The sequence below is a fragment of the Schistocerca americana genome, chromosome 5 (genome assembly GCF_021461395.2).
Source record: "Schistocerca americana isolate TAMUIC-IGC-003095 chromosome 5, iqSchAmer2.1, whole genome shotgun sequence".
In the NCBI taxonomy this organism is placed as follows: domain Eukaryota; kingdom Metazoa; phylum Arthropoda; class Insecta; order Orthoptera; family Acrididae; genus Schistocerca; species Schistocerca americana.
The window spans coordinates 67,863,446-67,881,296 of NC_060123.1; the positions used below are offsets into that span (position 1 = coordinate 67,863,446).

Genomic DNA, 17,851 nt, shown 5'->3' on the forward strand with positions numbered 1-17,851 from the left:
CAATCCTATTCAATACCACCTCATTAGTTATGTGATTTACCCACCTTATCTTCAGCATTCTTGTGTAGCATCACATTTCGAAAGCTTCTATTCTCTTCTTGTCCATACTAGTTATCGTCCATGTTTCACTTCCATACATGGCTACACTCCACACAAATACTTTCAGAAACGACTTCCTGACACTTAAATCTATACTCGATGTTAACAAATTTCTCTTCTTCAGAAACGCTTTCCTTGCCATTGCCAGTCTACATTTTATATCCTCTCTACTTCGACCATCATCAGTTATTTTACTCCCTAAATAGCAAAACTCCTTTACTACTTTAAGTGTCTCATTTCCTAATCTAATTCCCTCAGCATCACCCGATTTAATTTGACTACATTCCATTATCCTCGTTTTGCTTTTGTTGATGTTCATCTTATATCCTCCTTTCAAGACACTGTCTATTCCGTTCAACTGCTCTTCCAAGTCCTTTGCTGTCTCTGACAGAATTACAATGTCATCGGCGAACCTCAAAGTTTTTACTTCTTCTCCATGAATTTTAATACCTACTCCGAATTTTTCTTTTGTTTTCTTTACTGCTTGCTCAATATACAGATTGAATAACATCGGGGAGAGGCTACAACCCTGTCTCACTCCTCTCCCAACCACTGCTTCCCTTTCATGCCCCTCGACTCTTATAACTGCCATCTGGTTTCTGTACAAATTGTAAATAGCCTTTCGCTCCCTGTATTTTTACCCCTGCCACCTTTAGAATGTGAAAGAGAGTATTCCAGTCAACATTTTCAAAAGCTTTCTCTAAGTCTACAAATGCTTTGTCTTAATCTTTCTTCTAAGATTAGTCGTAAGATTAGTATTGCCTCACGTGTTCCAACATTTCTACGGAATCCAAACTGATCTTCCCCGAGGTCCGCTTCTACCAGTTTTTCCATTCGTCTGTAAAGAATTCGCGTTAGTATTTTGTAGCTGTGACTTATTAAACTGATAGTTCGGTAATTTTCATATCTGTCAACACCTGCTTTCTTTGGGATTGGAATTATTATATTCTTCTTGAAGTCTGAGGGTATTTCACCTGTCTCATACATCTTGCTCAGCAGATGGTAGAGTTTTGTCAGGACTGGCTCTCCCAAGGCCGTCAGTAGTTCTAATGGAATGTTGTCTACTCCCGGGGCCTTGTTTCGACTCAGGTCTTTCAGTGCTCTGTCAAACTCTTCACGCAGTATCGTATCTCCCATTTCATCTTCATCTACATCCTCTTCCATTTCCATAATGTCCTCAAGTACATCGCCCTTGAATAAACCCTCTATATACTCCTTCCACCTTTCTGCCTTCCCTTCTTTGCTTGTAACTGGGTTGCCATCTGAGCTCTTGATATTCATACAAGTGGTTCTCTTCTCTCCAAAGGTCTCTTTAATTTTCCTGTAGGCAGTATCTATCTTACCCCTAGTGAGACAAGCCTCTATATCCTTACATTTGTCCTCTAGCCAACCCTGCTTAGCCATTTTGCACTTCCTGTCGATCTCATTTTTGAGACGTTTGTATTCCTTTTTGCCTGCTTCATTTCCTGCATTTTTATATTTTCTCCTTTCATCAATTAAATTCAATATTTCTTCTGTTACCCAAGGATTTCTATTAGCCCTCGTCTTTTTACCTACTTGATCGTCTGCTGCTTTCACTACTTCATCCCTCAGAGCTACCCATTCTTCTTCTACTGTATTTCTTTCCCCCATTCCTGTCAATTGTTCCCTTATGCTCTCCCTGAAACTCTCTACAACCTCTCGTTCTTTCAGTTTATCCAGGTCCCATCTCCTTAAATTCCCACCTTTTTGCAGTTTCTTCAGTTTTAATCTACAGTTCATAACCAAGAGATTGTGGTCAGAATCCATATCTGTCCCTGGAAATGTCTTACAATTTAAAACCTGGTTCCTAAATCTCTGTCTTACCATTATATAATCTATCTGATACCTTTTAGTATCTCCAGGATTCTTCCAGGTATACAACCTTCTTTTATAATTCTTGAACCAAGTGTTAGCTATGATTAAGTTATGCTCTGTGCAAAATTCTACAAGGCGGCTTCCTCTTTCGTTTCTTCCCCCCAATCCATATTCACCTACTATGTTTCCTTCTCTCCCTTTTCCTACTGACGAATTCCAGTCACCCATGACTATTAAATTTTCGTCTCCTTTCACTACCTGAATAATTTGTTTTATCTCGTCATACATTTCATCAATTTCTTCATCATCTGCAGAGCTAGTTGGCCTTAAAACTTGTACTACTGTAGTAGGCATGGGCTTTGTGTCTGTCTTGGCCACAATAATGCGTTCACTATGCTGTTTGTAGTAGCTAACCCGAACTCCTATTTTTTTATTCATTATTAAACTTACACCTGCATTACCTCTATTTGATTTTGTATTTATAACCCTGTAATCACTTGACCAAAAGTCTTGTTCCTCCTGCCACCGAACTTCACTAATTCCCACTATATCTAACTTTAACCTATCCATTTCCCTTTTTAAATTTTCTAACCTACCTGCCCGATTAAGGGATCATTCCACGCTCCGATCTGTAGAACGGCAGTTTTCTTTCTCCTGATAACGACGTCCTCTTGAGTAGTCCCCGCCCGGAGATCCGAATGGGGGACTATTTTACCTCCGGAATATTTTACCCAAGAGGACGCCATCATCATTTAATCATACAGTAAAGCTGCATGTCCTCGGGAAAAATTACGGCTGTAGTTTCCCCTTGCTTTCAGCCGTTCGCAGTACCAGCACAGCAAGGCCGTTTTGGTTAATGTTACAAGGCCAGCCAGATCAGTCAATCATCCAGACTGTTGCCCCTGCAACTACTGAAAAGGCTGCTGCCCCTCTTCAGGAACCACATGTTTGTCTGGCCTCTCAACAGATACCCCTCCGTTGTGGTTGCACCTACGGTACGGCCATCTGTATCGCTGAGGCACGCAAGCCTCCCCACCAACGGCAAGGTCCATGGTTCATGGGGGGAGGCGAGGTGAATGAGCGAGGTAAAATCATATCGATTGCTCGAAAGAGAAGGCATCAACAAACAGTCGAAAGTAGAGATGGGTCGAACTCGTTCATTCCCGTGAACTACTTCATTCATTTCACTCTTTGCCGTGAAGCATTCAATTGGAATAGTTCATTCATGAAGTACGGAAGCCTGGCGAAGTTGCTCAGTTCGCCGCTCAGCCGCGTCTACGCTCGCTTCGCCTCGCTCGTACAATAAAGCTTCGTAATACTTCATAATTTTACCAACAGATGGCCGAACTATGCAGTAACGTGCACGCAACGTTTTACGCTCTTACAGCATCTGAGTTAACTTAAATAGAGTATCGTCGAAGGGGACAAAGGAAAGATAAACAGAGAAGCCTGTCACATATAAAGAAGGTATTACATTTAACCTTGCTCGACATTTTCTCTTGTAAGAGTCAAAATTAATTCTGCGGAAGCGGTTGTGCTGACAATGGATGGGTGGACCTCAACCACAAATGAGAGTTATTTGTCGGTGACAGCACACTACGTTAAAGACCTGGAGCTAGCGTCTTCCCTCCTAGAGTGCTTTAAATACGACGAAAGACACACATCAGAAAAACTCTCCGAAGAACTGCGACGTGTCACAAGGGAATGGGGCATTCAAGAAAAAGTCGTGTGTGTTGTTAGCGACAATGCTGCTAATATTGTGGCAGCTGTAAGACTCACAGCCTGGAAACACATCCCCTGTTTTGCAAACACACTCAGTTTAATTGTTCAGAATTGAGCTTCCGCACATTCAACCCATTCTGAATAAAGTAAAAAGAAATGTTTAATTTTTTAAAAGAAGTTTGCAGTTCTGCATGAAACTGAAAAAGATGCAGGAACAGTTCAAAGAGCCAGTTCTGACATTAAAACAGGACACTGTTACAAGAAGGAATTCAACCTATGATATGCTGCGAAGAATAATCAAGGTTAAGAATTCCCTAATGACAGTTATCACTCTGAATTATCCGGATCTTCCAAATCTGACTGCAGAGGACATTGCAAGTGTAACACAAGCCTTTGAGCTGTTGAAAGTTTTCAAAGACTGCACCGAGGAAATGTCAAGTGAAAATGTTGTCACTGCTTCTAAAGTTATACTCCTTAGTCGCTCGTTGAAAAAATGGTGTTGCAGGTTTGTTAATAACACTGAAATTCATGTAGACGTGCAACAGATGGCCGAAAAGTTAGCTGAAGAAACGACGATTTCGAAATACAGAGGAAATGGATCCCCGGTTCAAATTACATGGTTTTTCTGATAAAAATTCTGCTGAGAAGGTGAAATTAAACCTGATCAGGCACTGTGAGAAATTTGTGACGAACACATCTACTGCCACTGCAACAATTTCAGTTCCATCCACTGAATCTACTTCTAGTCTCTGGCTCGAATTTGATGAAGTGTTTTCCAGGCTGCAGACTAATCCACACCCGAGAGCTGCTGCAATAGCGGAAGTGGACAAATATTTACAAGAGCCCCTACTACAGAGACAAAGCAATCCACTTCAGTTGTGGTCTGAACGGCAGTCAGTATACTCCTCGCTCTTTGAACTTGCAAAAATACGACTGTGTATTGTTGCAACCTCCACGCCGTGTGAAAGTGTGTTCTCGAAGGCAGGACAGTTTATAATTAACAGAAGAAATCGCCCGACAAGGAAAAACGTGGAGCTAATCATGTTTTTAAGCGGAAATCTCTGAACATTCGCCAAATGCGTAGATGTTTATTCATAAATATATATGTATTTTTTAAAATTTAATTAGGACAATCCTGAAATTGACATTTAGTGTAATTATTTCAATAATGTGTACGAGATAAATATTCCTTCATGAACCATTATCTTTAAAGCGTGGATTCCACGCAATCTTCAGTTCCGGACTCACACGGTAAGCATTTTATTTTCATGTTGGCTGTGCGTGCTCACACAGCCAGCCTCTTCGTTTCTGTCTAACATTCATTTGTCTGCAAGCGCTGCCTACGGTATGCTACCCGTAGACGCGAAATACAACTGCACAAATCGTCACGGGTAATGATGTCAGCACTGCAGGAAGCAGCTGACGATGCCTTCCTCTCGCCCCTCACCTCTCCAACCACTCCTAAACCTATCTTTCCCCACAAACACCGCGCGATTCGTCGACAGGCAGTAGAGGGAGGACTGAAGTGAAGGCATAATGAGTGACGTAGCGCCGATGTAGTGGGAGAGGGAGTGGGGAAGAGAGTGAGTGAACTAGAAAAAAGTGTGGAGTGTGCTATCTGTGAAGAGTTTGAAGCAGCAGTTCATTGAAATTGCGTGGTTAGTTCACACTTCACTGGAGTGAAGCGTTCATTTGAAAGACTCATTCACGAGCTCCCCATCACTAGTTGAAAGTGAAAAGAAGAGAGAGGAAGTGATCGTCGTGTCGCGCATTTGGTCCTACGCACTGTGTAGTGAAGTGTCGCATTGCTCATTTGTCGGAAATGTGATTTGACCCAATAAACATAAAACTTTGATATTCAGGCCGGTAAGCTATGTGCAGTATTTTTACGATACTGCTTTTGATTCCAGACAGCACAAACTGTTAAGCGCATACCGTACTACGGACTGTGGAATGAAACAGAAAATGTACACACATTTTCGTGTCGTATATTGATACTAAGAACCTGTGAATGAATGATGTGCTGATTGCCGCGTAATTGAAATGATTGCGTAGACAATTGCGCACGGTACTTATTCTTCTTCTTAAGCAACGGACTAGCAGTACGGACAGATATACTGTGAAAAGTGACGCACCGCGATCGTAAACCAAAAATCTGAAAACTGTGACTAATGTGGACAACAAACATTATGACGTTAGGTTACGTCATACTTCAGTGGAAACAAGGCGTGTGTTAGGTTCGTCTTTGCATGAAGGTATGCAAATTGGAATTAATGCTGCAAACAGCGAGCGTTCCTGTTAGGTTCGCAATTTCGTAACAGACCCCCCCCTCCCCCACCACCACCACCATCACGATCAGGGAGCTCAGCAAGACAATGCCATTATTTGATTTCACGTTCAAGGATTATGGCCTAACGAGGCGGACGTCGACAACTCGCCGACATCATCATCTAAGTGAAAACTGTTCTAAAAGAACACTGATTAAGAGATATTGCTAACTATGTTGCTCTAATCAGTGATGTAAACGCTCAATATGCATAAGCAAGAGTGACTTTTCGTAGTTATTAATAGTATGTAATTGTAAATTGTCATATCGTAATGCTGTTTTCATTTCTTTTCAATAATAACTTTCAGGATAATAGTTAAAACCTAGTTTCATCCATTAACTTATTTCTTTCCAGAATCATAATAGTTTTGCAAACTCATTGACTTACGACATAGTCCGTATTATTGCAAAAAAGTGCTATCAACACTAACAGGATAAAAGTTAAACAGTTTTATTCCCTTTCATTTGTTTTTAACTGCAAATGTTTCTTTGTTTATATATTTTGTAGTGTTTATCTGCATTTGCATGTTTTATTGTTTCACATTTGATCTCATGCGAATTATTGTGCTCTGCCGATGGATTCTGTGCGCTGTGCATTATCTGCCATTGCATTAATAGGTAGAAACACGTCACGAGTTATTCACTTCATTTAGGAGAATATCTTATCAGCGGTAATCTGTTTAATTTGGGCTAATGGGTGATCATTCGTAATGTTATAGTTTTTGGGTGATTACTTGCATGTATGAATGTAATATTCAGCCAATTTGAAGAAAGTTGTAGTGTTCCTGGTTCCAGTTAACTTAAGATTTCCGGGCGCGGTAAATTTAGGGGAAACGCATCGGAGTATTGTCAGTGCGAGTGGTTGAACACGGTCGGTTCTAGCCCAATCGAAGTTCGACGAGGCGGTGTTTAGGATGACACAGTTACATTTTGTGATCCCCCTGATGCGTTATTGCCACAAGTGTCACATGGCCTCACTTCACTGCAGAGAGGTCTGGTGTTTAAAGCAGGACACTGGCGCAAAATCTGGTGATCAGGAACTTATTGCCACCACCTCTTCTCCACTTGCCCGCCAAATACTACTCGTGTAATATTTTTACACCAGCAAGATTCGAACCGACTTACCGCCAGGTCAAGCGCCACTGCTCATGCGTGCTTTAGCAACGTTCGTCACGGAGGAAGGTCCCTCAAGCTATAGTTAACGTCCGTTTCATACCTTTTTTACAAACTGCCCATCACACCAACATTGATGCATTCTTTATGCCGTTCCAGTGTTATTTGCAGTGGAGGTTCGTAAACGTGGTCCTTAATACACATCAGAAAGTAAAAGTCACAGGGCATTAAGTCAGGGGCCTGTGGGGCCAAGAGAACAGAGCCACATCATCTTCACCACTATGTCCCATCCATTGAAGCGGAAGTTCGTCGTTGAGGTAGCGACAATCATCGATGCTCCAATGAGTTCATTAAATACGGAAATATTAAATTTCAATTTTTTTAGGGGAGGGGGCGGTGTTCGGAACCACAAATAGCTTGTAACACTTCAGAAGGCGAATTTGTGAATTGCAATTCTTTCGGAAAATGCCACAATCTGCTTCAGTGTTTAAATAATTTCAAAGAACTTGCAGTTCCATGAAGCTCTCGCAAGTAATTTTACAATATTTATAAGTATCTTCCATTTTGTTTGTGTTGTTTTAGATAAACTACATGAAGAATAAGCAAGATCCCACTCACAAATTTTGAAGTTTCCAGTGTTCTATCAATGAGATTTTTCCGCGGGAAGTATCGAAGTTAACGCTTTTGAGTAGGACATACACACTCTTCGACGAGATGAAAACATACCTATTGTAATACCCAAGGTATATAATACATACGCGCAAATTCTAACTCACCGGCTCCTTCTCTAAAAATGCGAACGTGTTACAGCGGAAAGAAACTTTTCTATGATACCAACGTCATCAGTAAGGTATACTTTTCAACAGAGTATTATAAAATATTAGACTGTGGTGAACGTCTCAAGAGAACTGCCTAGTTGCATTCTTTATCAGAAATGTGAGATGTTTCGGGTATCGTTGGTCACTGGTCCAAGAGTACACACCAAATTCCTATCATTCATTATTCATATAACAACGATTGTACTATTTTAAAATACTTACAAAGCATTTTCTCTTTATGTAGCTCACAAAGGAAGTTGGTAATTTCTAGGGGTATCCCAAGTCTTCCAGAAATTTTTGTTTGCTTAATACTGTTTGCGGTCGAACAAGGATGTGTTGGACTTCTTCAGCATTTTGGAGGTCGGTTCAAATCGAGTACAGCATACATTTCCCCTTTTTAAATATCTGGTGGTTAGCAAAGCACTTACTAACTCTATAGAGAGCTTATTTCTGAGTTTTTTTATGCAAGAAAATACTGAAAATGTACGCTCAACTATAGTATTTAATATGGGCAATGTTAGTAACCCAGCTTCAAAATTGGTCTTGATTGCTGGACAATCAATTATCTTATGAAATTGTTCAGCCACGCAGCATTTATAGTCGCTTTTAGCGAGAGAAAATAGCTTCAATTCTGCTCATTGCTTTGAAATTGTATAAATAGTAGAATACCCTAGCTAGCCAAGTGTACCACAGTCGTTAATTTTTTTTTAGGATTGCAATTATCATTCGTAGCTTTATACAACTGTCAGTATTGGTGCAGTCTCTAACGATTTTGAGAAAACCAGTCATTGTGTGTTTCTCTGAAAAGGAATTGAAATCTGCAAGAGAAGACTGCTGCAGCTTTTTCTGTACACAGATAAAGAGAATGACAAACACACTTAACAACAATTAAGTCAGGAGCTATTTTTTCAGAAGAGCGGTTACAGAGCCATGGACTCCTACCATTACACTTGCATCATACACCCCAGTTTCTAACATATGTTCCACTTTAAAACCATCACTTTCCAAGTTTGAATTTAGGCCATTGTAAGTAGTGTGCCCGTCACAACTCATCTGATCTGCACTCTCTCCCTGGAGTACACATATAATTGTAAATGGAGTAATCTCCAAATCAAGAAAAGTATAAATTGCTGTCACAAAGGAGAAATGCTAATGAAAAATCAGTAATCAGGTATATCAGTGCTAGCTAAAACTAAATAATTTTTAATTGATATGCATTACTCATATTCGAAAAACACCTAAAAATTTCTCACAAAGCACACTTCCCCCTGAAGCACTTATCTCTCTAAATTCCTCCCTGAGGCAGCTGATTCCGCCTAAATGTAGGGGGAAAACACTCAAGTTGGCAGCACTACTCCTAAGTCGTAACGCTCACTGGTGGGCACAATGCAAACTCGTTGAGCTTACGGTTGTAATCATGCATCAATCATATTTTCACGTGCAATACTTTACCAATTATAGAGGTTTGAAAACGAATGAATTGCTTATAGAAGCCCTATGCAATGGGAAGAGGGTGGGTAGTAATGACATAATTCGTTATTTTCTCTGAAAGTACTAGATGTTTAGAGCTGGTAAGTGGACAGGTCTTTCAGCGTACGACTTAGAGTGAAGAGGTAAGGATAAGCAAAAAACATAAACTATCAGCTCGGCCGCGAGGTGTGCACGTCCGGGAACGAGGCGGCGCTGTGCCTTGTTATGCGTCGGAGAGAAACTCTTCATACGAGGAGTGTGACAAAAGTAATGAGAATAATTATATATCTGCTTGATAGGTTCCCGGGAATTACGCCATATAAGATTGTAAAAACCGCACAATATTTCAGCGAGACAACTGCCCGCCATCTTCAGGTGCTGCAAAAGTTTTTATTTTTTTTTTTCAAACAGCAATATTGTCACCTTTCAAATTGCTCCGTTTGGCAGCTATATACCGAGTAAGTCGTTGTCCCAGTCTTGGTAGCAGCGCTGAAAGGCTTCAGTTGGTAGGGTCTTTAACATGTCGGTCACATTGTTTTAAGTGTTCTCCAGAGTCGTGAAATGATGTCCTTTTAAGACATTTTTGAATATCAAAATGGCCTAGAAGTTTTGCTAGTATATGGTACAGCATTATCGCGAGTGACACCTGGCCAATATTTGTGCGAAATACCCGACTAATCCCACGTACATGAATTTCTGACACTACTGCCGACCAAGCTGCAGCTTCGCAACAGAAAAAAAAAAAACTGCGAATTCGAAGGGATTCTCTGTCGATGCTTTTCACTATGTGCTGTGTAAGAAAGGTATTTTGCTACATATTAAAATCAACACGCTTAGAAGAAATTAATGTACGTAAAGAAAAGAGTACCAGGGCATCTTGCCAGATTTTATATACGCATCGCACGCTATCTGCACAGTATTCTTCGTACAGTATTTTCGGCTTTAGCAGCAGTCTGAAGACTTCAGACGTCCTGCTCTGTGGCAGCTGCAAACCACGTTCTACTGGGCGACCACCAGCGAGCGACGTGAATCAAGTGGGAGGTTTCAGTCCTGCTCGGATTACAATGGCTGCAGCAGCCAAACCGGCTGTTGTCGCTGACATAACAGCGTGTCTGCCGCAAGGTGGCCTCAACCTTGACAGTCTTCTCACTTAGCCAGTAGACCATTGGTTCCCATCCTGGGGGTAATTACCCCCTGAGGGGTAAAATGAAATTTTCCGAGGGGTAAAAACTAAACGATTCGATTCTGTTTCAGCTACGAAATTAAATTATTTTCAAAAGATCATTACTATTACCACAATTTTGTAAAACTCTAATTCCGATTATAAGCATTAATGCGGTGGACGTTGCAGATTCCTCACATTGTACACCCACGACACATATATATAGTGCTTTGACCCGTACATCGGTGATAATGGAAGTGATACATACGGGTAACAAATGCTAATAATTTCAACAAAAATCTTCACCAAGTTGTAGATAGTACTTGCAGTAGTCCAGGAATTGCTTCATTACTCGCTTAGAAACAGATAAATGAATTGATTGACAGCGTGACTTAGCAGTAACTCCATAAGTGCTACTATAGTGCTATACACCGTATTATTATTATTTACAATCGTATTGACCTACTAGGTTCACGTTAACAACTTCAGTTCCTCTTCTTCCTTTGTTGTTGTTTCCTATTTTTCCAGTATACACATTTTCTCCCCGTGAAGTCTCTTCCTTTCTCCTGTCCATATTGTTACCGATGTTTTTATTTCTTCTGCTTTGAAAGCCTGACAAATTTAGTATTTTATTTTTAAAACGGTTTCTTTCTGCTATTTCTGATTTCTTTATGTTTTTTCTTTCTAGATCTTTTCTTACTTCTGTAATCCATGCTATTGTAGATTCCTTCTTCCAGAAATATAGGAGTATTTGTTTTGTTAGTCTGTTTCCATCCATTTGGTAGAGGTATCCGAAAAAGGTTAATCTTCGTTTGGCCATTACTTCAGATATTTTCTCAATATTTTTGTAGAGCTCCTCATTACTTCTTATATCTGCAGTTTTTATTGCACACATTATTTTTCTAATAATCCTTCTTTCCAGTACCTCTAGTTAAAAGCATATAATCATTCTGGTCGTACCACTGTGGTGTAGTGTTTTAGTTTTTTTTTTCTAGATACACATTTCGTATTCTAAATGTTTTTGGTTAAACCATATGCTCTTTCCATTTTGTTAATTCTTACATCTATTGCAGATTTTTCTAGTCCATCCTGTTGTATAGTTTCTCCAAGATATTTAAATTTATTTACTCGCTCTATTTTACCTCCCGCGTCCGGCCATCCTTATTTAGCTTTTCCGTCATTTCCCTAAACCGCTCCTGACAAACGCCGGGATGATGATTCTTTTGAAAGGGCACGGCCGACTTCCTTCCCCGTCCTTCCCTAATCTGATGAGACCGATGACCTCGCTGTCTGGTCTCCTCCCCCACAACAACCCAACCCAACATCTATTTTACCTATATGTGTTTCTAGGAATTTTGGCGAATTTTTTATATTTGTCATGAATTTTGTTTTTTCATCTGAAATTTTGAGACCAGTTCTGTATGTGGTTTTTTTCCAGTGCGTTTATTTGACTTACTGCTTGCGTCAGGTTTTCTGAAAGTATCAGAAAATCGCCGGCCGCTGTGACCGAGCGGTTCTAGGCTCTTCAGTCCGGAACCACGCGACTGCTACGGTCGCAGGTTCGAATCCTGCCTCGGATATGGATGTGGGTGATGTCCTTAGGTTAGGTAGGTTTAAGTAGTTCTAATTTCTAGGGGACTGATGACCTCAGATGTTAAGTTCCATAGTGCTCAGAGCCATTTGAACCAGTTTATTAGAAAATCATTCGCAAAAGCCAAGCAGTTTACCTTAATTCCATTTGTTTTCCTTCCCTGAGTTATTGGTTCAATTTTGTGATTTTTTAGCTCCGAATTCCAGATCCTTACAATTTTTTCTAGAACACAAACAGATAGGTGTTAAACCATCACCTTTTCTAACACCAGCTTTTATTTCAAATGGTTGAGATACTTTTCCCATAAATTTGACTTTAGATATTGTACCTGTTAGTGTTTCACTTCGGCTTTAGGCCACAAGTGGCTACCGGGACCATCCAACCGCAGTGTCATCCTCAGAGGAGGATGCGGATGGGAGGGGCGTAGGGTCAGCACACCACTCTCCCGGTCGTTATGATGGTATTCTTGACCGAAGCCGCAACTATTCGGTCGAGCAGCTCCTCAATTGGCATCTCGAGGCTGAGTGCACTCCGAAAAATGGCAACAGCGCATGGCGGCTTGATGGTCACCCATCCAAGTGCCGGCCACGGCCAACAGCGCTTAACTTCGGTGATCTCACGGGAACCGGTGTAACCACTGCGGCAAGGCCGTTGCCCGTTAGTGTTTCACGAATTACATTTGTTAATTTTGATTTAATAATAATAATTATTATTATTACTGTTACTATTAGTGGCTTTGCTCTGACACAAAGCATTAACACTCTGAAATCTTCGAATTTCAGCCAGTTCAGAAGTAGAGAGTGCGGCAATCAAGTCATTTACGAACAGTAAGTACGGTGCACACGTTTTAACTTGGTTGATTTTAAGTTGGGCTGCATTGTGGAGGTGAAGCAAGTGCCGCAATGGAGAGGAGTAATGCAGGGGAAGTATGTTTTGTAACAAGTGTCTAACCTCACTGTGGATAGTTAGCTTTCTTATCTGAGAAGGAGTTGTGGGTAGCAATCGCGATGCACCACGAATTCATTCGCATTCACTCACACACACACACACACACACACACACACACACACACACACACACACACTCCATGCCTAATTCGGTGTAGGAAAAACGTTTGCATTCAAAACAGCTTCCAGTCGTTTCTGAGCGGATAAATACAGGTCCTGTATGGTTTTTCAGCGGAATCTTATATCACATTTCCTGCAAAATAGTGACAAATTCAGGTAACGATGATGGGAGGCGGTTAACGATTGACCACACACCCTTCTGTCCACAGTATACCACAAAGACCAGGGGAGATGCGACATTTCATCCTCGTGATTACAAAACCACTCCATGGAATACCATTGAATATCAAACCCATTGGCAAAAAAATTTGTGTCACTTCGGTTTTGGTTCGAGACGCTCGCCTTTATGTTTTGACTGTGGAGATCCCTTGCCAGTCGACTGAGTTGGCTGCGTCTTCTGTCTCGACGTTGTAGCCGTTCACCTAGTACTCAAATATTGCGATAATCCTCTGCATGAATAGTTTGCCGTCTTCATCTTGTTACAGGATGTTTTCGCAAACGTGCGCTCCATATTCCTTCGGCTTTTCGGTAATCGAGCGAAGAATAGTCTCTACTACAATCTGAAACACATTTAGTTTGCTGGTTAAAGTCACTTGGTACAAATCAATTGAGACCCCAGTCACTTCTGCAGTTTTTCTGATAGCTAGACGACGGTTGGCGCACACCAGATTCTTAATGTCTAGTTAACGACTTTTTTTTTTCAAAGAATTATTAAGTTGAGATAGACTCCCCCGAAATTTTGAGAAAACCCACTACATTCAGTTCCATACAACAATTTGAGAATGTTGCACGAAAGGAAAATATTACTATTATTAAATGCTGCTACAGCTGTCAGTGTCTCAGAAAGGAGTTCAGTAATCAGCAACAAAAATTTTTGATTATTTTCCCAATAATATAACATGTCTGATAGATAGCGCAACAAGTTTTAAACCTAACATAAAATCACTTCTCCAGGACACTCTTCCATTACTGTTGACAATAACAATGTATAAGTATTCTGTAAAATGACTCGTTCCTCATCATTTCGATAAAAGAATTGTTCGAATGATCTATGGGACATGTAACTGATTAATTTTCTGAACATGAAAGCTACCATTTGAGGTCAAAGGCCTTCCTGTCGAGGTTAATATTCTATTGATTGACGATCACTTTGGTACCAGGAAAACCATGGGAACACTGCTTCCAACCTCAAGCATTATCTCAGAAAGAATGCGCCAAACGTTTCAGCAAAATTTTTGCCTCTTTCACGCGAAATTTCTAGTTCCACCGTTGATTCCGTAGACAGGGATATTGCAAAAAGCGCCACGAACACTGTCCCATCTTTGACTCGATAGCTCAAAAACTGATTTCTCGGGAGACTGACGGATAAAGTGCAGCAAATGGCATGTTGCTAGGACGCTTCGTTGGTGCGTTTTCTATGAGGCTTCGAACGATTTAGCATGGTCCTAAGAGAGATGATTTACGCTGGGTAGCGAAGAGACACGTACTATAAATAATTAACACTTACTGTTTTCCATAGATTCTATGACAAACCTGAATCTTCGCTGATGTAGAACGAATCAAAATTTACATTCCACAGAGATGCGACTATGATAAACTACCTACATAGCGGACGTTGATGACTTTTATTAAATGTAAATGACACATTATTTGTCAAAGACATTTGCTGTACTCTGCACCACACGTAAAAATGATAGGAATCATTCTCTTGCGAAATTCGTGTCAATTCATTTAGTATAAAGCAGCAACCGTAAGGAACGCTAGAACAGGGAAATTAGAGAGAAGTCGATTTAGCGTCGCTGTTCACTGGGCAGTAGCATCTCAAACCCCTGTATCTATTGTCCACTCTTCGAATTAAATGACATTGGAGTTGACTCAGTCCTGACTCACCACAAACATTTTCAAGCCTGAAATATTTGGAAGCCTCGTCAGACAATGAATAGTTCTGCGCTTTGCAAGACCCACTTGTTATTGTGACCAGTGTGAATGCGTTCGATACCGTCTAAATAAAGGCGCAAGACACGCCACGCACAAATGGTTTGGAAGGAGTAGGGCTGCATAGAACCTTCTTCAGATAGCAACATGACTAGGGCCTGGATCCTTGTGACTTTATCGAGTCTCCATGGTCATCACCGTTTTCACTCCACACGAAAATATCATTCGTCTCACTTGATGCAGGTCTGGCTCTCCTCTGCGGGTACAACTACACTAATACTAAGGCTGTTTCAAATACTCTCTGCAATCAAAAGTATTTGAAGTCTTTGTTTGCTAGTTCCACTGAGCACCAAGAAACTTTCCCCATAGTGCCAGATCTTGCGGCATGTCTCCAACGAACAAATTGAACCATGCAATTACTCATTGAAAAATCCAAATGTACATATTTTATTGCATATCGACTTTTTTATGCATTCAGTCTCAAATACGTCAGGCTTTAGCTTGGAAGTAGATGCATAATTTCTACTAAAAAAAATCGGCAGGCTATATCTTGGAAGTAGATGCATAGTACCTTCTTAAAATCTCGACTTTTCCACCAGCCTGTATAAACTGTTCTTTCCTGCATCTATCTACTGCGCTCGTGTAATGAAATAGTGCATAGAGAAAAATCCAACGCAGACTGTTGATAGCATACGCTATCACTTTCGCCAGCTTTACATGGTCTGCTCGTTGAGAGACAAACGGAATGGCTAGCTTCAGCGCTGCCGCACTGACTTTTGGTTTTTTCCCGCCGTTTGGGTTTATCATGGGAAAGCTTGTGTCTCTGAACGTTGAGATGCTGTGACATTGTGCACGACATGTACACGTGTTAATTTTTTTTGTTATTATTTTAGCATTAGTATCACGAATAATAGTAATACTAACATTGAAGATTTCTCACAGCAAGGAATCACTAGAAAGACCTTGCTATGTTCTGGATCCAAAGCATTTCAGCGTGTAACGATCATCTGTATGAAACTCCCTAACGCGTTCAAACTGTACCAGGTCGTGATTTAAAAAAATGGGCAATTACTTCTAGCTGGCACCGTTCTTACCAACTGAGCTATCCACGGAACAGACACCATCCACCTCAAGGCTACCATTTGGCACTACTTATCTCCTGTATAGAGAGCAGCACAGCGCAGTTTTTATTTTAAGTGCCGCCAGGTGACTGCAGATATAAACGTTTGGGGCTATGTGGACGTACTTTGAAAGTACACACTATTCTGAAGGGAAAATATCATGAAAACCCATTCCCTGAATGTGCCTCAGAATCAATAATTTGGTTGTTTGTATGATGCTCCTCTGGGAATAGGGACTGGAATGAAAAGCTCGTAGCAGACTATGAATATTGCAGTACCTGGTACAGGTTATCTTGGATAAGTAATGAGCACAGTAAATATTTAGAGCTAGTGAGAGTGGTGTGGTAGCAATAAAGGAAGACAGATCCAAAAATAGAATGTCTAGATAAAGCTTTGACGTAAAGATTGATTCAGATTACGATTTATTGCCTAAGAACTAGAGTATCCACATATTATTTTTTTCCTTTCGTTTTTCATTTCCATTTTTTTCTTATATATTTATTTCGTTAGATTTTCCAACAACCTTACTCCTTTCATTTTTTTCTATCCCATTTCTCAATTCGTTTATCCTGTCCCATTATTACTTTCGTGTTTTCCATCCCTTAAGTTTTTCCCATCCCTTTAGTCAATTCGTTTATCCTACTCCATTACTGACTTCCTTTACTCTATCTTTCCACTCGTGGCTTTTTTAATTAACTCAGTCCCACTATTTTTCTATAATCTTGGTCAATTTGTTTATCCTAGCCCCATATTCCTTCCGTTAATATTATCCCCTTATTCTACATCTACATCTACATCCATTCTCCGCAAGTCACCTGACAGTGTATGGCGGAGGGTACCTTGATTACCTCTATCGGTTCTCCCTTCTATTCCAGTCTCGTATTGTTCGTGGAAAGAAGGATTGTCGGTATGCCTCTGTGTGGGCTCTAATCTCTCTGATTTTATCATCATGGTCTCTTCGCGAGATATACGTAGGAGGGAGCAATATACTGCTTGACTCTTCAGTGAAGGTATGTTCTCGAAACTTCAACAAAAGCCCGTACCGAGCTACTGAGCGTCTCTCCTGCAGAGTCTTCCACTAGAGTTTATCTATCATCTCCGTAGCTTTCGTTTAAGTTATCCCGTCATTCCTTTCATTCATGCTATCCCCCTTACCTCTTTTGTTTGGACTATCCTCTTACTACTTTCATTTTTTTCCATCGTTTTACTCGATTTATTTATCCTATCCAGTTATTCCCTAAGTTTGTTCTATTCCTTTAGTTAATTCGTTTAACTTGTTCCCTTATTTCTTTCCTTTATCCTATTCCACTACTGCTAACATATTTTAATTTCCTTAATCCTGTTGCTTTTCTATACTCTTAGTTTGTTTATCCTATTTACATATCCCTTACGTTTATACTATCCTTTTATTCCTTTCACTTTTTCTACCCCATCACTCCTTCCGTTTTTTCTATCCCACTACTGTTGGCGTTTCTTCCCTATCCTCTTACTAAATTTGCCTCTCTTATCCCACCATTCCTTTCGTTTTCTTATTCCCTTACTACTTTCGTTTTTCTATCCCCTTACTCAATTCATTTTTTCCTGCCCCATT

General features: G+C 40.4%; 1 protein-coding gene and 1 pseudogene across 1 annotated transcript in view; both read right to left on the reverse strand.

Annotated features, from left to right (window-relative positions):
• Positions 1 to 17,851, reverse strand: part of LOC124615814 — a 245,802-nt gene that overhangs the window by 38,137 nt on the left and 189,814 nt on the right. The window lies entirely within an intron of this gene.
• Positions 12,677 to 12,793, reverse strand: LOC124616836 (annotated as a pseudogene).